General features: G+C 53.2%; 1 protein-coding gene across 2 annotated transcripts in view; it reads left to right on the top strand.

Annotated features, from left to right (window-relative positions):
- Positions 1-4,005: 4,005 nt before the first annotated feature.
- The window catches only part of Pitpnm3 (PITPNM family member 3), a 78,208-nt gene continuing 63,410 nt past the window's right edge, over positions 4,006-18,803 (top strand). For both annotated transcript variants that reach the window (XM_013522224.1, XM_005399663.2), the window contains exons 1-2: positions 4,006-4,537; positions 14,241-14,336. The gene's annotated coding sequence lies outside the window, so the exon portion shown is untranslated. The remainder of the gene's footprint in view (positions 4,538-14,240; positions 14,337-18,803) is intronic.

Genomic DNA, 18,803 nt, shown 5'->3' with positions numbered 1-18,803 from the left:
CCGCGCCTCTCGGGGAGGGGCGCGCGCCCAGGTGAGCCCCCCGCGCAGGTGGGCGGAGGTTCCGGCAGGGCAGGCGGGGGCGATGGTGGCGAGGGGGCTCCGCGCGCCCCGCGTCCTTCCTGCGCCCCCAGTCACCTCGTGGGGCACCGCGTCCCCCTCCCAGAGCCCCGCTGGAAGGGGCCAGGTCTGCGGCACCCCTGTGCAGGCTCGCTGTTGGGGAAGCGCTCCAGCCCCGGGAGGCCCCGGGCAGACCCAGGCGCCCCTACCGGAGGGGATGTCCCGCGGCCGCCCATCCACCCCACGCCCCGCAACGTAAGCCGGGACGCGCCCCCTTGCCCTGCCACTCTCTATCCAGGACGCGACAGCCCCCTTCCCCCGCCCGCAGCTCGGCCAGGAGACCCAGATTCTTTCTGTAACAAGAGGGGTGCTCCGCGCCGCCTTCTGGTCCCCACCCCCCACGGGCCTGTAACGCAGAGCCTCAGGTGCGAGAGGTGCAGGGGATTTGACAGCGGGGCTTCTTCTGGGGTCCCACAGGCTTTGTCATCTACAGGCTTAGACGGTGTAGCCCGTGATTTGAGGGAGTGTATATTAGTCATTCGTTCATTCATCCACCCAGACGTTCATTCACCAGCATCTGCTCTGTGCCAGGCCATGAACTGGGCTCTAGGGTCAGGAGGGGACCAGACACTGTACCTCTTTGCACACCCTGGGCCCCATGGTACGTTGGGAGGCTGGGGTTAGGGAAGTCCTGTGCCCGCAGGGCCGGCCTTACGGTAGCAGCAGCAAGTCTGGAGTCAGCAGTGCTGGCTTGCGAGGCTGGTTATGAGAAGCTACCACGAACCCACACCCAACCTGTGATGTGGGCAAGCACCACGCCATCCCCTGGGACCAGGCATCGGCCTGGTGTGAACCCACTATGATAGTGTGAAGGATCACAGTGATGGAATGAGTGTGAACTCACCTATGCACACTAGATATGAATAACCCTGGGCTGACTGTCAGTTCTCCCAGCCCCTGACATTGTCCCCGACCTGGACCAGGCAACACTGCCCCTGCTCCTGTACCGAGCTTGTGAGTTAGGTCCCTGAGAAGATACTCCCCTCTGTCCCCAGGAATCCTGCCGGGTGGGCTGGTCACGTGAGACACAGACAGTACAGAACACATCCAAACCCCCCGTTTCTCTCTTCCCTCCCCTCCTTCGCTGGGGAAGGCTGGAAAAGGCTCTCTACCTCCCTCTGCCTTCCTCACCGCATTCCACAAAAGGGCACAGGGCAGAGTAGGTGTCCCGTCCACTGTCCCACGCTGGTCGTGCTCATGTGCATGCACTTGCTGGACACCGTGAGCACAGGTCATTTGTTCAGCACCCTCATAAAAAAGCAGTTGGTGGTTGTTGCTTGAACTATGCACCAGCCACTGTGCCGAGCCCTTTACTGCCCGATGAGCCTGTCACTCTCCTGCTGCTTTTAAAACATCTGGAAGCAGGCACCCAGAGAAACAACTCTCTTAGCCCAAAGGGGCTGGGCAAAGCTTGGACTCAAAGCCAAGTGTGCTGAATTCCAAGAGTTTTCTCCATCAGTATCCCGATGGGTCATCGCCCTCACTGAATAGGAGTGCCAGTCGCAGGCCCTCGTCCTTGGCCCCTGAGTCCTTTGCGTGGTCCCTGGCTGGGTCTGTGGGAACTTGTACCAGTGACAGGTGAAGACTGTCCTGCTCTGGGCGCCAGCACCTCCTGCTGTTTTAACTCTGTTTCCTGCTGCCATTTCACACTTGGCCCTTTCCCTGGGCTCTTTCCCTCAGGGCAGCAGCTCTCTGTTCTCTGTGATCAGCTGCCCAGCCCCTCTCTCCTTTACTCAGCTGCTGCCCCAGGGAGACTTTTGCGAGATGATCGAGATGATTGAGATGATCAGCAACATCTGATTATTCTTCCCTTTCTCAGCTCTTCCAGACTGCCTTGCATTTTGTAAATGTTCCTCTGCTTCTCCAGGCTCCTAGACGTAGTGAACTGCACATGCAGTAGTGTGTGGATAGGAATCGCATCTCCCCTGGGACTGCGTCCGAGAGGAACAGATGGATATGCTGTAGAACAGAGGCAGCCATGGAGGTCAGGAGGCCAAGTCCCTGTCTTTATACCTGGGGACACTGAGGCTCGGGGTAGGGATGTACCACAGAGAGGGGTGGCTGTTAGTACCGTCTACTTCTGTGGGCAGCTAGGCAGAATGACCTGGCTTTCACTCTGAGGGATAACACTAGAGTAAAGGGTGGCTGGGAACCTGGGGCTATGGGTGAAGCATCTGCTTCCGTCCCTGTGAGGGGTTTCCTCTAAAAACTGCGCAGTAGATAACCTGCTGGAGGAAGAGAAGGGCGTTTGGGCTGCAGGGCTGCCGTGGTGTCTGACTCCAGGTCATCAGGTTGTGCAGTATATAGCTTGAGCAGCCGGCCATGGCTGTGCCAGCCGTGTCAGGATCAGAAGAGAAACAGTTCAAGGACTTTCACATGGCCAGGAAAATTTAGGTACAAGAAAAAAATGTGATCAGGTCCCAGAAAGAATAGGATGAATCTTTAGAAGGTAGATCCACATGGATTACTACCAGTTCCCAAACTGAGGGGATTTTAGCCACACAGATAAGAATCCTTGTAGTAGCCACGTGTGGTGGTGCCTCCCTTTAATCTCAGGGAGGCTGAGGCAGGAGGCTGAGGCGGGAGGATGCCATGAGTGTGAGGCCAGCTGGACTACATAATGAATTCAAAGCCCACCTGAACTACATAGCAAGACCCCCTCTCAAAAAGCAGAAACAAGCAGCCCCACCCCCACCCCAAGAATCCTATGGTGCCTTTCCCCAGGCCCGTCTAGTTTTGAGGGGAAGGAAGAAGGCCTTTGGTCTTGCCCTGTAGACAAAGGAGGAAGGAAGCCTACTTTAGTGGTAAAGGCCAGCACTAGGGAGGTGGGGGCCAGGGGTAGGGGAAGACTCAGGACTGTATTTGTAAAGGAAATGATAATTCACAGTGCAGAGCTATTTGTAGGGCAGAGGAGGCCAGTGATTATGTCGAGACAGTGAAGGCTGGAGTTTTCTAGGTGAGGGGTCTTTGAAGGCTGGCAGAATTGGCACAGAAAGGTGACAAACAGCAGCTTCCAGGTGGGGGTAGTGGCTTGAATGAGGGCAGGGGGTTTGGAAGGAGTTGTGTAAGTGTGACAGGGCCGTTGGTGGCAGGAAGTGAAGAGCCCTGCCTGATGGGGGGGCAGCTTCTTACAGAGCACACCAGGCAAAATGGAGCTCCCGAGGGCACTGAGGACGGCAGCAACAGGATGAGACTTGGGTGTTTCCACACATCCCTCTGGCTGCTTCGTGAGGCTCCTGGAGGCTGGAGAGGGGCCAGCCTGGCCCAGCTGCCTGTGTTGGGAGGGTTTGTTCTGGTTCCTGCCAGTGCCCCTCCCTTCCCTTCCTCTGTACTGGCCTGGGGCGCTCCCTCTGTGCCCCAGCAGGCTGCAGCCAGGTCTGTGAGCCTGGGACCATGCATGTGGGGGGCTCCCCACATCCCCAGGCTGTGCAGGAACCGAGTGATTGGCCAGAAGGGTCTGGGAATCATTAGGGAGGGGGAAGGAATGTTTGAGCTGAGCCTTCCAGGCTGGAGGAACCAGTTTACTCCTAGGTGCTGGCCTCTGATCCAAGGGGTGGGGCTGTCCCCTGCAGTGCATCAGACCTAGTCATTTGAATCAGTAAATCCTGATCCTCCGGAGTCAGGGTGGGAGGGACGCTCCCTTATGCTTGTGTTCTAAGCCCTTGTTAAGGGGGTGGGCTGGGGGTGGGGGGACATTAAGGCCCGAGGAAGGCTGAGGTTGCCCAAGGTCACAGAAAATGATGGCGGAACCTGAACCTGGAGCCTGGGTTTCCTGCACCATTGTGAGTTTGCTGAGTTGGCTTCCTTTATTGGCCTTCCCGGAAGGAGCATGTGCCTTTATGTCACCTCAAAGTCAGAACTCCTCCAGAGTGACCTGCTCTGCGGCACCCAGGGGCAGGGACCCATGGCTGGATTGCTCACCAGTGGTGGAAACACCTGGAAGCTTGAGAAAGGGAAGAGGGCCGGGGTTCTCTGGACTGGAAATTCCCACTCCTTGGGCACCGGGAGTTTATCTTGGAAACAGCATCACCTTCTACAAGGAGATCGTACTTACCTTCTCAGGTCCCGGGTGGGTAGCCAATGTCCAGACTCCTGGCTTTCCTAAAACTTGACCTCCTGGAAGCCTTTTTAGATATTCTTGCCATTGAGGATGTGCTTGAACTTGGGCAGTTCTCATGTTCTGAAGGACAACCTCTGGTCTCTGTGGAATTACCTGTCACAGTAGCAGAGCCAGCAGGTCCCAGCTTGAGACCTTTTGCAGCCCTTAGTCCTGACTCTGGCATCATCACATGAACAAGGATGTTGCTGCCCGGACAGAAGGCCCACTTCTGCATGTTACCTTGGGCCTGATCTACCTTACCGCCATTCCCCTCCCTGAGACTCGACCTGTGTCTGGGAGCCCAGCAATGGGACACAGAAGGTAAGGATGTGGCTAAGTGCTTCTCTTCTACCCTTCCTGGGGCCGTGTCTCAGTGAGATGGGCCAGAAGGGTGGGATTTCCTCACATACACAGTGGCATACTGTGATGGTTCATAGCTGGAAGTGGCTTGAAGATCTTTCAGTTCCCCTGTCACACGTGCATATTGGGAGCTGAGGTCAGAAAGGCAAGAGGTCCTTCTCCGAGGTCAGGGCAGACAGTGTAGACTCTCAGAGACCAGTGCAGCTTTGGGGATGGGGCTTCTTGGCAGTACCTGGTAGCTTCTCTCTAATTCCAGGCATGGGGGAAGGAGGACAGGGCCAGAAATTGCATATTGGGGACAATCTTGGTGCTGTGTTATTGCAGCCCTCATCATACTTTCCTGTCCAATATCTTGACAGCATCCCTTTGAGGTAGGGTCAGTGTTATTTCCATTTTATGGATGATGAAATTTAGGGGGGTCTGGCTCTATAGTCACACATACAGTTGGAGCAGAGCTGGAGTTAGCACCTAGGTCTCTTCTGCTCTTGCATTTAACATTCCTGGGAGTTAAATTGTCTAACAGAGCAGAGACCTACTTCTGGTCCTAGTTGACCTTGAACTGTCCCCTTCGGGCTTCAGTTTTCTCATCTGTGAAAGGGAAAGAAGAAGAGTTTGGGGGTGAGGATGAACTTAAGTACTTCGCAGCTCCTAACACGCTTTTCTCTCCTGCCTCTCTCTGCTTGCTGCCTTTCCTGTGCTGAGAGGGGCCCTCACCTCACACGGATTCTCCTGGATGGATGGTTGAGTGTAGGGGATAAAGGAGGAGCTGAGGACTTGGATGTGGAGGGCACGTGGCCCTGGGGATCCTCAGCCCCAGCCTATCTCCAGATCTGCAGCTAGGAGCCTTTTGGAAGAGGGTGGGTGGCCAGGGCCCCCAAGGGCAGGGCTGGAGGTGGGAGGGGGAGCAGAGAATGCATAACAAATGAGTTTGGAAATCAAATGAGATCTGAGTTCCCCACCCACTCCCTCAAGTCTCTCTACTCTCTTTCTCTTTAAAAATTCTTGTTTTCTAAAGAGAAAAGAAAATGCTAAGTTGCACCCCCTTTTGCAAAGGATCGGGAGCCTAGTGAGTCACTCCGGAGGTAAATGCCACCTCCAGGGTCCCACGTGTGCCTGCGGAGGCCTGCACAGCTGTGTGGCCAGCAGCCCCCATGGGGTATGTGTGTGGGGAGGGTGGACAGGGCCCCTTGTTCCTCCTGCTTGCCTTGGCTCTGGGTGGGAGCTAGGTCCCAGCGGGCCGACCAGCAGCCAGCCTGCTTCCTCTGGACTCCCCCGGGGCCGCATTCATGAGACTCCAGTGTGCACGGGGCCAGGTTGAGACCTAGATGATAGGCTGTGTGACCAAAGCTCGGTTTGAGGCTGGGGGAGGGTGCGGAATGTGGCCTGACTGGGCTCTGTGGTGGTACCCGGGCAGTGTGGGTGCTTTCAAGGCTCCAGGTGGGTTTGAGAGCTGGGTTTGGGCAGCTGGTGTGAGTCTGCCTGCTTTTGGAAGCCTGGGTGCTGGGTGTCTGGCTGTCTGTGCTAGGTGTGCTGATAAGGCCCTACTGCAGGGCTGGTAACCAAGACCTTGGAGGGGATGGTTTGCCTGGGGAAGGAGCCTGGGTGTAGGGAGCAGCTGATCTCTCTCTGAGAGGGTCGAGCAGATCTTGGGCAGGGGAGGCCAGCAAGGAAGTGTTCCACTTCCCAGATGACCCATTATTCTGGAGGGAGGGGAAGTAGACGTCTGTTAGCCAGGGATGCCAAACAAGGGTTGAAAGCAAAAATAGAAACACGTTGGGCTGTGTCTGGGAGGGGCACGGAGTTCTGGTGGATCTGAGAGGCCTCTTTTGAGCCGTCTGCTGCTGACGCTGTGTTTGCTCGGCTCTGGGTATTTGCAGAGCACGTCACGTCCTGCACTGCTGCCCTCCTTGGGGAGAGACTTAGGTGTGGAGGATTTGTGACCATAAGCGCCCAGGAGCTGACAGCTGAAAGGCTTGAGCTTGTTCTAGGAGTCTTTCAGAGATTCTGAGCCTCTGTGGCCACCCCTCACCCATATACTCTTGGCCCTTTCTGGACTGTTCTACATTGGCCCAGGTCCTCACTCTCCTTGATTAGAACTCCCTCTAGCCCTGCCATGGCCATGGTGGTTCCCACTTCCTGTCCCCCCATGAAGCTAGTCCTCGATGAGAAGCTCTGGAATCATGCCTAGTGGCAAAAAAAGCTATTCTGAGCCTTCCCATTATGGCCTGGTGGGGAGGAGGGCGTTTATCCCTTGTTGCTTTTTGTTTCCTTCTTATGGGGTATAATCTGGGGTAGTGATGAGAACATTATCCGGACCTGCCTTCCAGGGCCCACTGGTAATTCCTGGCACTATATTTTAGCATTGAATGGAGGGGGCCAGGGAGGGGCAACCTTGGACCCCATCCTTCCAATCCTGGAGTGGCAGGTGGCACACTTTGCCCATGGGGGGTCCCATTAGCCTGTGAAGGGGTTGGATTAGCAAGGGTGGGCTGGCTCCCCTTTGGCTATTTGCTTCAGGCTGGTGGTGGCTTTTGTTGCCCTTGCCAGAAAGTTGGCTCTTTCACTGTGGTGGTGGTCTCTGCATCCTGTGAGAAGTCTGTGATCCTGCCCTGGCCTCCCTGTCCCCTGGCTTGGTGCTTGGATCTTGGAGCCTTTGTTCTTAGCTCTCTGCAAGGGGGGTCCCGGCAGGATCAGGCGGAGTGCCTTCCTCGGTCCTGGCCTGTCTTTTGGGCTGCTCCACATCCTCCCCATCGCCCTGGCTGCCCTCTGGAGGAACCTGCAGGTGGCAGAGCCTGCCACTGGTGCAGTGGCAGGTGCTATGGGGAACTCCCTTTGCAGGGCGGAGAGAGCCTTTTCCTTATGGAATAAGAGTCTGTCGGGACACAGGGGACATCTGGGCCTTGGGAGAATTGTTCCAAAGAATTCAAAACTGTTGGGAGCTTAATTGGCAGAGCAAATGAAAGTACAATAGATAGCCAAAGCTATTAATCACTAATTATCTGCTAAATAAGGTAGTTAATGGGTATTTAAATGGCATATTTATGAGATGCTAGCAGGTCTTCAAAAAGCACATCTTTCCCAAAGCAACTGGTTTGGCCACCTGTGCCCTGCTTGGAGGCCTGAGTTCTAGCTCCTAAAATGCTAGATGTGCCGCCGATGAGCTGTGCTACACCCCTGCCCGCCCATGCCCTTCCCTGTAGAAGCGGGTGCAGTGACAGTAGGTGCAGCGACAGACTGTCTCCTTCTCTGAGCTGCAGTTTTTCCCCTGTAAACAGGGATCACAAGCTGACTTTGGGCCACTGTGAGGCTGATAGGAAGCGGAGGTTGTGGGCATCTTGCAATACTATCAAAGGTTGTACAGAATTTAGTGTTCATTGTGAACATATCCTTAGGGCTATTTGATGGAACATCATTGACTGTGCTGGGTACCATCTGTGGCTGGGCGAGAGTCTTAATGCTTTGTTTGTGACTAGGTCAAGGCTTAGCCTGTAACCAGGGCTGTGGTCACACGTGTGCCTTGGTTTGGAACTGAGGTTGCAGCTTCTCTGTGGCTGAGATCATGGGTTGGTCTGTGGCCAGAGCTGTGGGTCTATCCACAGCGGGGCTGAAGATTCAAGAGATAGTTGAGATCAGAGTTTGGGTCACGACTCTTCTCCAGGACCTGAGTTACTGTCAGGATTATTGTGCCATTGAAGCCTCTGCCTCAGCCCTTGAGTGTCGCACATGCACTCACAGAGCTGCCTCATTGCCCCTGGAAGCTGATTCCTTCTTGGATTCTCCAGGTTGTCAGCTTTAGAGACTAGGGGCAATGGCAGACAGACCTCCCAGGGCTCCTGGGGGTCCCCTGAAACAGCCCCCCCCCACAGCTCATCAGTGGCACGTCTAGCATTTTAGGAGATAGTTAGGACTGTTTCTATAGCAACCAACCCCCAGCTGGCACTAGTTTCCTTCAATAATGCCTTTTTCTGGAAGCAGCTGCTCCTGGCCTCTCATCTTCACTGGGTAGCTGCATAGCCCCCCTCAAGGATGGGTATGGGCTAGCCAGCTCTGGACTGTCCCAGCGCCCAAGCATCTGACCCAGAGAGGGGTCCAGAGGATGTGCCCATGGAGGCTCCCCTGAGAGGGGCCTTCCTGAGTTCTGTCTTGGGCTGGACCATGCTGAACCTAACAAGGGCTTTCTTTACCCAGCCCTGCGCTAGTAAAGGCTAAGGCCCCACAGAGAATCCTGCCCAGGGTGTCTGCCCAGGGTCGGGGTAGGGTGGGGAGACTTGGCCCAGTGGAGAAAGCAGATATGGACCTGGTGAAATAGGGGCTCTGATGGACGGAAGGGAAGCCAGCTGACGTCCTGCTGACGGTGCAGGCATGAATGGGGAGAGAAGAAGGCTGAGGTGGGCGTGGAGGGTAGGAGCAAAGGCCTGGAGGGAAGATGGAAAGCTTCCCAGTGGGAAGTGTGTGGTGGGAACAGGCTGGGGGAGAGCAGGCCTTGGCTTAGGTAACTTAAACTTTGGGGGACAGATATGACGACCCCCCAGAGCTATGACAGAAGGGAGGCCAGAGGAAGCAGTTTCATGAGAGTGGGCAGGAAAGAGGAGGGGCTCCCACTGCAGGGGTCTGGGGAGAAGTTACCACATAGGAAAGGGCCTCTTGGGCCCTCTCCTTTCCTGAGGTGCAAATTGCTCTGAGATCTGGCACCGCCAGATAGGAAAGAAGCAAAAGCAAAGCCCTCAGAGAATCGTGATTTGGTATTTTATTTAATAAACCCTTCTATAGCACTGGTGGGGTATGAGGCACTATGCTAAACTTTTTCATATATTTGTTTAAACCTCATTGCGACCCAATGCAAGTATGATCATCATCCCACTTTACAGATGGGAAAACTGAGGCACAGAGCAGTTTAGCATGATTTCCTAAGACTGCTAATTGAAAAGCATGTGAGCTGAGACTAGAGCCAAACAAGTGGAAGTGTAACAGTGGTTCCCTTGAGGGTGGGGATGGCGGGCTCAGGGGAGGATGAGGTAGTAGGAGGACATGGGCCTGCAGAGTGACTGGGCTGTCTGCAGAGCCTCCCCCACGCTCTGCAGAGCTTCACACTCCGCATGGTGCCTTTAGACTTCTGGAGCCACAGGCAGGAGTGAGGAGCAGAGCAGTGTGATTCCACCTGTGCATGTGTGTGGCCATGTGTAGGCCGCAGTGTCTGTGCGTACATGGGGCTCTCACTGCCCGTCAGGAGCAGAGGCCTGAGCATTTCAGTCATGTCAGGTGTCAGGCGTTAGACCAAGGTATGTGCTTGTTAAACCTGCCGTTCTCACGCACGCTTAAATGCCTCTGTGTGTGCATGCATGTATGAGAGGGAGGGAGGGAGGCAGTGAGAGGAGGGAGAGAGACAGGCTGAGAGACTGAGACTGTCCAACGAGCCAGTAGCCCGGACGAAGCTGCACACTTTCCTGCCTCTTGGGTGCTCTCCTTTCCTGAGGTGCAAATTGCTCTGAGATCTGGCACCGCCAGGACAGGTTTCAGGCAGGGCTGGGCCCTGAGCTCAACAGTCACCAGCCAACAGGATGGCAGGTGCGGGTGCCGGCACAGCATTGTGCAAACCCTGGCCATTCTCAGGGTGCTTGTTCCTCCCTGGAGGCCTGGGAGTGTGTGTGTGTGTGTGTGTGTGTGTGTGTGTGTGTGTGTGTAATTCCCCAGAGTCATGGCTCTCAGCAGACATCCTTGTTCTTTCCCTTGCCCTGACATAGTAGGCTCCTTACTCTCGTGGAGAAAGTTACAGACCCAGCTTCCTGGAAATGGCTCCTTTTCTGGAGGCGCAGGTCTCTCCCTCCTTCCCATTTTGCCTCAGCTTGGGCAAGTCTTCCAGGCTTTTCCTCTGAGGATCAGCTTGGGTCCCCTCCTCCCAGAAAGGCCTCCAGGACCCTCGAGCTGCAAGATTCCTACCTCTGGGTGGTATGGCCTACGCCAGCTGAGCCCCTGCCTGGACAGCTGTGGCACGTGTGGAATTTGGCACAGGGACCCCTCTGCCTGCTCCTCTGTCCTCCTGTGCTCTGTGCAAGGCTGCCACTCCTAAGGGCAGGGACTGTTCCAGCTCCTCTCTGTCCCCCACTTCTTCCTCCCAGGCACCATCTGGCCGGAGATCTGGCCCTGGAAGCACTGGCCAGTGCCTTTATTCCTCATCTTGCTGAGCCAGGGCTTTCCTGTGGTGAAATGTCTTCGCTTTCTGACAGGGCTTCTGAGCACAGGGCGGTGTCCCCCTTCAGGTGGGCATTTTGCCCTTAGGCTGGGGCTGCCCTGGGCTAGGCAGAGCACTCGCAGAAGCCTCCTGTCTGTCTGTGTGTTTGCCTATCCAGCTATCCATGTGTCATTAGGAGCCAGGACTGAGATGGGGAAGGTGAGCAGATGGAGCCAACAGTCTGAGCCGAGATCTCTGGCCACACGCGTGCAGGGGAGATGCAAGCCTGGGACAAGGCCTGTGGTACCACACGGGACCCAAGGTGGTGGGTCTATGGGCCGGAAGAGAGACGGGGGCCATGGCCAGAATCCTCTCACTGCAGAGCTCAGCATGGAGTGCACATGCCGGATCTCTTGTTCTGCCCTGGGAAATGTTAGGATGCTCCCTTCTCTTTGATCCTGATTTAGGCTTCATAAATCAGTGTGGTCCTCAGGAAGAAGTAGGCATAGCCTGGGAGGACACAGAGGGGCATTGGATGAGGGCCCCTGGTAGCTGTTGGAGACCTCTCAAGTGGTCTTACCCAGCCTCAAGCCTTGGCTCTGTAGCTGAGGAGGACCACAATCTCCTGAGGGCCAGGCAGGGCTGGACACTTCGGCAACTGGTCTTGGTGAAATCTTCTACCAGTGAAGCAAGGATCATGATACCTGTTGTACGGATAGGAAGACGGAGCCTCAAAGAAGAGAACTTGCTTTGGGTTCATAGACAGTAAGTGATGGACTCGAATCCAGGCTTGAGTCTCTCCAAAGCCTGTGCTCTGACCTGGATGCTAAATTCTCATCCATAGCAGGGAGCTGATTTACATGTGACCTAGGTGTGGTCTTTGGAAGGGCTGAGTGGCAGGTGGAAAGGTTGTATTCTCCAAGGAATAACACACACACACACACACACACACACACACAAACAAACACAGAGCAACATGGACCCAGTGAGAGATGACTCTGTCATACTAGACACCCCTGTGCAGGATGATTTCACGGGCACAAGGATACCTAGACATTAATTTCTAGACCTGATGGGCAGATGGTTCTAGAACTAGGAGCTCCCACCTGAGCTCTCAGGGCAAGGGACCCTGTAAAGAGCTAGGGGCAGACTTCTGAGCCTTTGTCCAGCTGACCAGCGGCAGATGAGCTTGTTATCATTGGCCAAAAGGGCAGGCAGCAAAGAGGAAGAGATGGTGGTCACTTGCCCTCAGCTCTTACAGGAAAGACCCAGCCTGGTGATTCTGAGCACAGACACTGGAGCCAGATGGATCTGTGTTCAAATCCTGCCTCTGTCATTTATTAGCTTTGTGTTTTCGAGAAAATGCCTTCACGTCTCTGAACCTGTTTCCCTTGCTGCAAGGTGCACTGAGGGCTGCTCCTTTGAGCTTGGTTAGAATGAGTTTCAGTGAGACTGGTGAAGCAGCCAATAGACTGTCTGCTGCCCCCCTGTGCATACTCAGCAGGTCCTGGTTATTGACTTGCTTGTTTGTCAAATACTTTGTCCCTCTTCCATGTGGGATCACATATTGGACCCAGAAAATACAGAGAAGTATAGAATGGGGACCCATTACAAGGGGCACTATGCTCCAAACCCCTGTCCTCGCTGTAGAGGGATCATCATGCTCACCTGATTCTGAAGACCCTGAGTGGCCTCGTGCACACCTTCCTATGGCACCTCCCTTGGGAGGCTTTCTGGCCCTCTTGGGCATCTGTATCCCCACTTCTTGAGGTATGCAGGCAGTAGACAGGGTGGGGTGGGAAGGAACCTCAACACTCGCCGTTCCCAGCTTCCATCCATGACAGGCCATCCTCTACCTGGTCTGACTGTCTCCTCTCTTGTCTCCTCTCATACATTGTCCCATCAGTGGCTTCAGCTGTGTGGGTTTCTTTCTTCCTCTCAGACATGCCAATCTCATGTCCAATCTGTCTTTGTGGTTCTTTCATCCAGGAAGGCTGTTATCCACACACTGTGCTGGTCCAGCCTTTGTGCATCTGCGTGTGAGTGGGTGTGCATATCCAAGTACGTACATGCTCCGTGTGACTTGGGGTTTCTCATCATTTGAGCTTTAGGTCACTTGACACCGCTTCCCAGCAGTCTTCCCTTTAGATCCCTCTCAAGACGCTACCCATTGTTCTTTTCTGTCTTTGAAATATGGCATTTGCCATTTGCCAGACAATCAGTACATTGGAGGAGGAGGTGGAGGGAGCATCTCTCGTCCAGAAGCCACATGAAGGCTTCTTAACATACTCATTTTTATAGGTCCTTTTTTCTGTGAGTATATGCCGCTGGATTTCCTCCAGGTTGTTTTGAGCAGCCCCTGCACAAGGACAGGGATGACTTCAGATCCCTCTTAAACAAATTTAAGAGGACACATTTAAAAACCTGTGCAGGCATGCTGTTTAAAAGCAAGGAGGATAACAGCAAACAAGATAAAACATGCATTTGGGAAGACATTCAGGTATGTAGTTTGACCACAAAGGAGAGTCATAGCAGCAAAGTGGATTTATCAGAGAGAAGTGTCAGCTATGAATTGGAGGTGAAAGAGAGACACCACGTTGGTCCAACATGGCCGGATACTTAGAATGGGTGACCAAGTGCTTTTGCTGAGTAAGGCAGAGTCCCCTCATCACTTTTCCTCTGTGGACACGCGGACCCACACAAGCATGCCTGTCCAGTATTTCAGCTGTAACGACACAGTCAGAGACATTTGTGGAAGGAGGAGGTGCCAGAGGAGGGAAGGGAGAAGTCTGGGTTCTCCCTAGCACTTGCCACTGTGGAAATGACATTGGTTGTGTGCATGACATGTAATTTGCCAACTTTGGCCAATAGATAGTGAGCAGATGTGTGTCATTTCTGGGCAGAAGCATTTAAGGCTGGATGTGATTTTCCGTGTTCTCCCTTGCTTTGGCAGATCTTGACGTCTCATGTTGAGAGAGTAACATCTTAAGGTGGTGGCCCTTTTGTGTGACCAAGGTGAACAGAGCCCCCCTTTGAGTGGTGTATGAATGAGAAATAAACCACCGTTATTTTAAACAGCTGAGATAATTTGATACTGCAGCTCAGCTTATGCTGATTGATAGACCTTGTCACCTTGGCAAAGAGTCTTAGCCAGTAAAGGTAAAATTTTTAGAGCTTTCAATGATAACAAATAGCCTGCTGCAGCACATGTGCCATAGGTTCGCCACCACTGCTCTTAGCTACCTCTGACCTCCATGTTGATCAATGCAAAATGGATCTACTCACTCCCGCCCTATGGAACTTCCCCAGGCAGGGTTTTGGGAACTTAACTGAACGGATAAAAGTGGGAACACTTGGTAAAGTCTGAGGCCACAGAGGGAGAGGGCATAGACATGCAGGATGTGGTGGACCCTGAGTCCACGCTTGTCTGGGGCTGCCTCTTTCATACTGGGACACTGCTGCAGGCTTGGCTCATAAGTGTGCTCTCTTTGGCAGGTGGCCCTTCCCCGGGCGGCGGTGCACCCTGGCACCTTCGGAATGTCCTTAATGATTCAGTGGAGAGCTCGGATGATGAATTCTTCGATGCTAGAGGTGAGTGAACTCCATCCCCACAGCCGGTGGGGTGATCTCCCTAGAAGCCCAAGAAGAGGGTTTTTGATAGGAATTAATATTCCTTCCCACACGGACTTGCCCAGTAGGAGTGCCCCGAGAGCAGAAGCTCAGTATCCATCTGTCCACTCTGAAATATTTATTGGGCCCCTAATATGTTCCAGGAGCTATGCTGGGAGCACAGGACACTGGGGAATCTGGTGAGCGTGGTCACTGCCCCCATCAGCTTATAGCCCAGTGGAAGAGCAAACATCAGACAACGACACAAAGGGAAATGCAGTCGCTGGTGGGAGATGGTGATATTAAAGTAAAAAGTACTGTACCAGTTGTTAAGAGAGAGAATGGTGCAAGGACAGCTAAATTGGGTGGGACCTGGGTAAATGAGGAGGGGAAGAGAGAGCCTTCTAGACAGACAAGATAGAAGTCGAAAAGACTGGAGTAGAGAAGACTAGGGGACATTTCAGGCTCTGAAGGAGAATCTTGTGGCAGTGGGGTGGTGAGTAAGGGGAGAGGAGTGAGAAACAAGGCCGCAGGGGCTGTAGTGATGATGGCAATGTGCAGTGCAATGTGCAGTGCAGGTGACTTCTAAGATCATCCTCATAGAGGGGAGGGATCCAGAGCGTCAGAGAGGCCCTTGCGGTGATCAGGGCAGGCCTATGGGTTGGACAGTGGCAAGGAAATTAACTGTGTAAAGGCAGCGGACAAGATGCAGAAAGCGGTGAGGGCTAAGCTGGCTTGGAAGAACTAGAAGCTTCTCAGAACTGGAAGATGAGGCACCACGTGGTGGGCATGTCAGGCAGAGAGCCGTGTGGGCCAAGGCCTGGCGGTGTATCTGTGAGCAGAAGGAGGTAACTCAGTCTGGAATTTCGGCCCAAAGGCCCTCACTAGCCATGCTGAGCTGTGCTGGTGGCATGGGGAGGAGCACTGACGTGACTTACTCTCAAGATGGGGCCACCTTTGAAGTGCCTGGCAATGGGTCTTGAAAGACAAACAGTAGAAGTGCTAGGAAAACATCTGGACCCAGAGCAGGACACTTAGGATAGGGTCTCAGCCATGCCTTGGGCTTATTCTGCGATGTCAGGCAGGTATTTCTTCTTTTCTGGGCTTCATTTTTCCCATCAGCTCTGTGCCTCTCCAAATGGAGAATACCCAGTTTGGATGACTTTTTAGGGAAGTGTGGTTGGGACGGAGAGCTGTTCCCGCTCAAGCTTGCCCCATTCTTGGCTGTGGGCGGAGCAACCCCTCCTTGACACCAGCCCGAAACCAGCCCATTTGGGGCCCCTTTCCTATCTTCCGTTGGTGTTTGACTGGAGTGGCTGCTGGGGCTGTTTCTCCATGGCAACTAACCCACAGTGTGACAACAACAGCTTCAATATTTTGATGCTTAGGAGACTTTCATTTAAAACATCGCTGCAGCTCATCTGGCTCTGCATTCCCAGCTGAGATGAAGGCTTGAGGTGGGAGGCAGGCGCTCAGGGGTCGTGTGAGAGTCAGCTGTGTCCCTGGGGGCCCTGTTCACCTGCTTCCCCTGCATGCAGCTCTGGATCCTTCCTGCTCCCTCCCTGCTGGTTGCTGTCTTGGTCTCCTTTTCCCTGATCTCACTGTGATGAAATTGGCCTCATCCGTCCTTCCCTTCTTCTTGGTGGCTCCACTTTCTAGTCTCCCCCTTTTGTTCTGCTCTTCTGCACTCCCCCAGAGCCCCAGACGCTCCCTCTGGGATGTGGCCTCAAACCCAGATCATTTCAGAGCTGGGAAGCCCCTCAAGATCTTTAAATCCAGCAATCCTGGCTGATTTTACATGCTGGGAAACTGAAGCCAGGGAAACTTGTTCAGGGCCACTGAAGAGGCAGAGCAAGGACTACGGTCCCACTTTCCTTCCTCTGCTCTTCAACATGTACTTACTCAGCATCTGCCCATCGAGTTCCAGGCACCAGTCTCGGTGTGCAGGAAAAGAGACCACAGCTGCTTAAAAAGTTAATCATCCTTAATAACCCACCACTCCTTCCACTCCTGGGCAGTTACCTAAGAAAAAGAATGTGTATGTCTGCCTATACACTGGGCCGTGAATGTTCTAGCAGTTTTTAAAAATTCTAGCCCTGTACTTAATTTACATCCACGAGTGAGTGATAAACACTCTGTGGTACAGGAAGGAACAAACTGATTCTATTTGCGAGAGTCTGGACACATCTCAAAATATTCATGCTAAGTGCAAAAAGTTAGACTGAAACAGAGCCCGCACTTTGATTCCGCTGATATGAAACTCTAGAAATGCCAGCTAACCCGTACTGGCAGGTGCAGACTGATAGTCTCCTAGGGCAGGAAGCATGGGAGAGAGGGCGAGAAAAGGCAGGAGAAAACTCTTGGGGGGTGATTGGTATGTGTTCACTGTCTTGATTAGGGTGAGGATTTCACAGGTATTTGCATAGGTAAAAGCTTATCAAATTGTGCATTTTAAATATATGTAGCTTGTTGAGTGTCCATTCTAACTTTAACGCTGTTAAAAGACAGGGCCCCTCCGCCTCTAACAAAGGGCACGTGATAGAGTGATTAGGTGACGGAAGGAGGTCCCCAGAGGAGGTGGCCTGGGCTGAGCACTGAATAACAAGAAGCGAGCCATGCATAGATCTGGATCTGGGAAAGAGTGTTTTGGACAGTGGGAACAGCCAGTGTAGAGTGTTTTCTGGAGGAATGAGTTTGACATCTCTGGGAAACAGCAGCAAGGCTGGCTGGCCTGAGTGAGCAAGGAGGAACCCTAGTGCTGCTGGTCTACTGTGTCAGCAGCGGGGAGACGTAGGCCAAGTAGCCTGGGTTATGGAAGATAGCACCCTTGGATGTGCTTTTCTGTCCAGATTGGCCCAAGGTACGCCTGTCCTTGTCCCAGAGAAGATCAGAGCCTCAGAGCTCAGAATCTCATGTGTAAGATGGATCTGGCAGATGGGACCATGCTTGGACCTTGAGTGACCAAGCTTCCTACTGTGTGTGATGAAAACTTGTGGGTGGTAGGTAATCCAGCTGGAAACCACTGGTTAGAAGGGCTTAGTAGGCCAAGGAGGGAGGCTAAATTGTTAGAAGCTCAGATTTCATAGAGTTTCTGCCCATGAGATGCTAAACTCTAGAGAGAAAGTGAAAATGTCCTTTGGAGTCTCCATCCCTAAAGAGGATGCAAGGCTGGATGCAAGTGGCTGCTTTGGCATCAGATGGCTTTGTTTGGGATGTGGTTGGATATGTCAAGCACAGGTCACTTTATGGTCTGTTTCTGTAACAAAATGTGTCTTTCTTTGAAAAAGATCACTTGCATCTTTAACTTTAATTTTACTTTTAAATACAAGGCATACTCCAATTAGAGTTTTAAAACCAACCTACATCTAGTACCAACAAAGGATTTTGCCATGAATTTAACTACTTAAAGATAGTTTTAGTGGAAGTGTCTTGAACTGGCAGGCAAGAGATCTGAAGCCTTGGTCCAGCCCTGTCCCTGAGGGTCTGCCTGACTGTGGGCCAGTGGAGCAGCGTGCTTTTGCAACAAGATGCTGGACTTGACCTTGAAGGATCTTTATAGCTCCAAACCTCCCATGGAGCGCCCAAGTGACCTTACAAGGCTGTGTTAGCCACAGTGTCCAAGCCCGCTCCTTCACTTTAGTGGGCAATACTTGTTTTCTTTTGTTTTCCTCTCTAGTATCTACATAGCAGCCTCTCCCTTCATGAATATGCATAAGCAGGAGTAAAACATTGGCAGGGGCAGCGATGGGGGTGGTAGTGGTGGTGCTGGTGGTGGTAGTGGTGGTGGTGATGGTAGTAGTGGAGCCAGAGTTAATTTTCAGAGTAGCCCTGGGTAGCTTACCCAAGAACAAAGCGTGGGACTCCCTCTCCCAGCAGGGTAGGGAACTTTGCGGGCTGGGAAACTTCTGCCCTCGCCTTCCCTGTGTATTCTCTGTTCCCCGGCTCTCATTGTGGAGTCTTGGCTGATCTTCTCCTCCCCCTGCTGGGTACGATGCTGGGGCATGTCAGGCTGGATGCTGGGTGTACAGTTTGCTTCTGCCTCCTACTCCTGGTTTCCTATAGCAATCAAGAGAGGAAGGTGATGAAGGGACCAATAATCCCATTTTATGGACAAAGACTTAAGACAAGGTTCGGTGTCATAGAGAATAAGGAACACGCTCCAGTTCTTCTCCTGGATGGGGCTTTGGCTGTGATCACACAGTTTTCCACAGGTCTCCCAAGAGCGGAGAAGAGGAGCAGAAGAAGTGGGGTCAGATGACCCAGGTCTTCATTAAGGTTGTGCCATTGACTGGCTGCTGTCTGACATCAAGCAGGTGTTGAATTTTTGAGCCTCCAACTTTTCTGGAAAGTGGCAGGGTAGGATGGCTTGTCTCATGAGTGGAGAAAAAGGAAGTCTCTGTGGAAGCTGGATGGTTGTTCCTGGGTAGTGGGGCCATCACAGAAGTAAGC

The sequence above is a fragment of the Chinchilla lanigera genome, unplaced genomic scaffold (assembly GCF_000276665.1).
Source record: "Chinchilla lanigera isolate Chin_1 unplaced genomic scaffold, ChiLan1.0 scaffold00066, whole genome shotgun sequence".
Classification (NCBI taxonomy): domain Eukaryota; kingdom Metazoa; phylum Chordata; class Mammalia; order Rodentia; family Chinchillidae; genus Chinchilla; species Chinchilla lanigera.
Note: the sequence above shows the minus strand (reverse complement) of the source record. Positions and strands in the feature narration are given on the sequence as shown.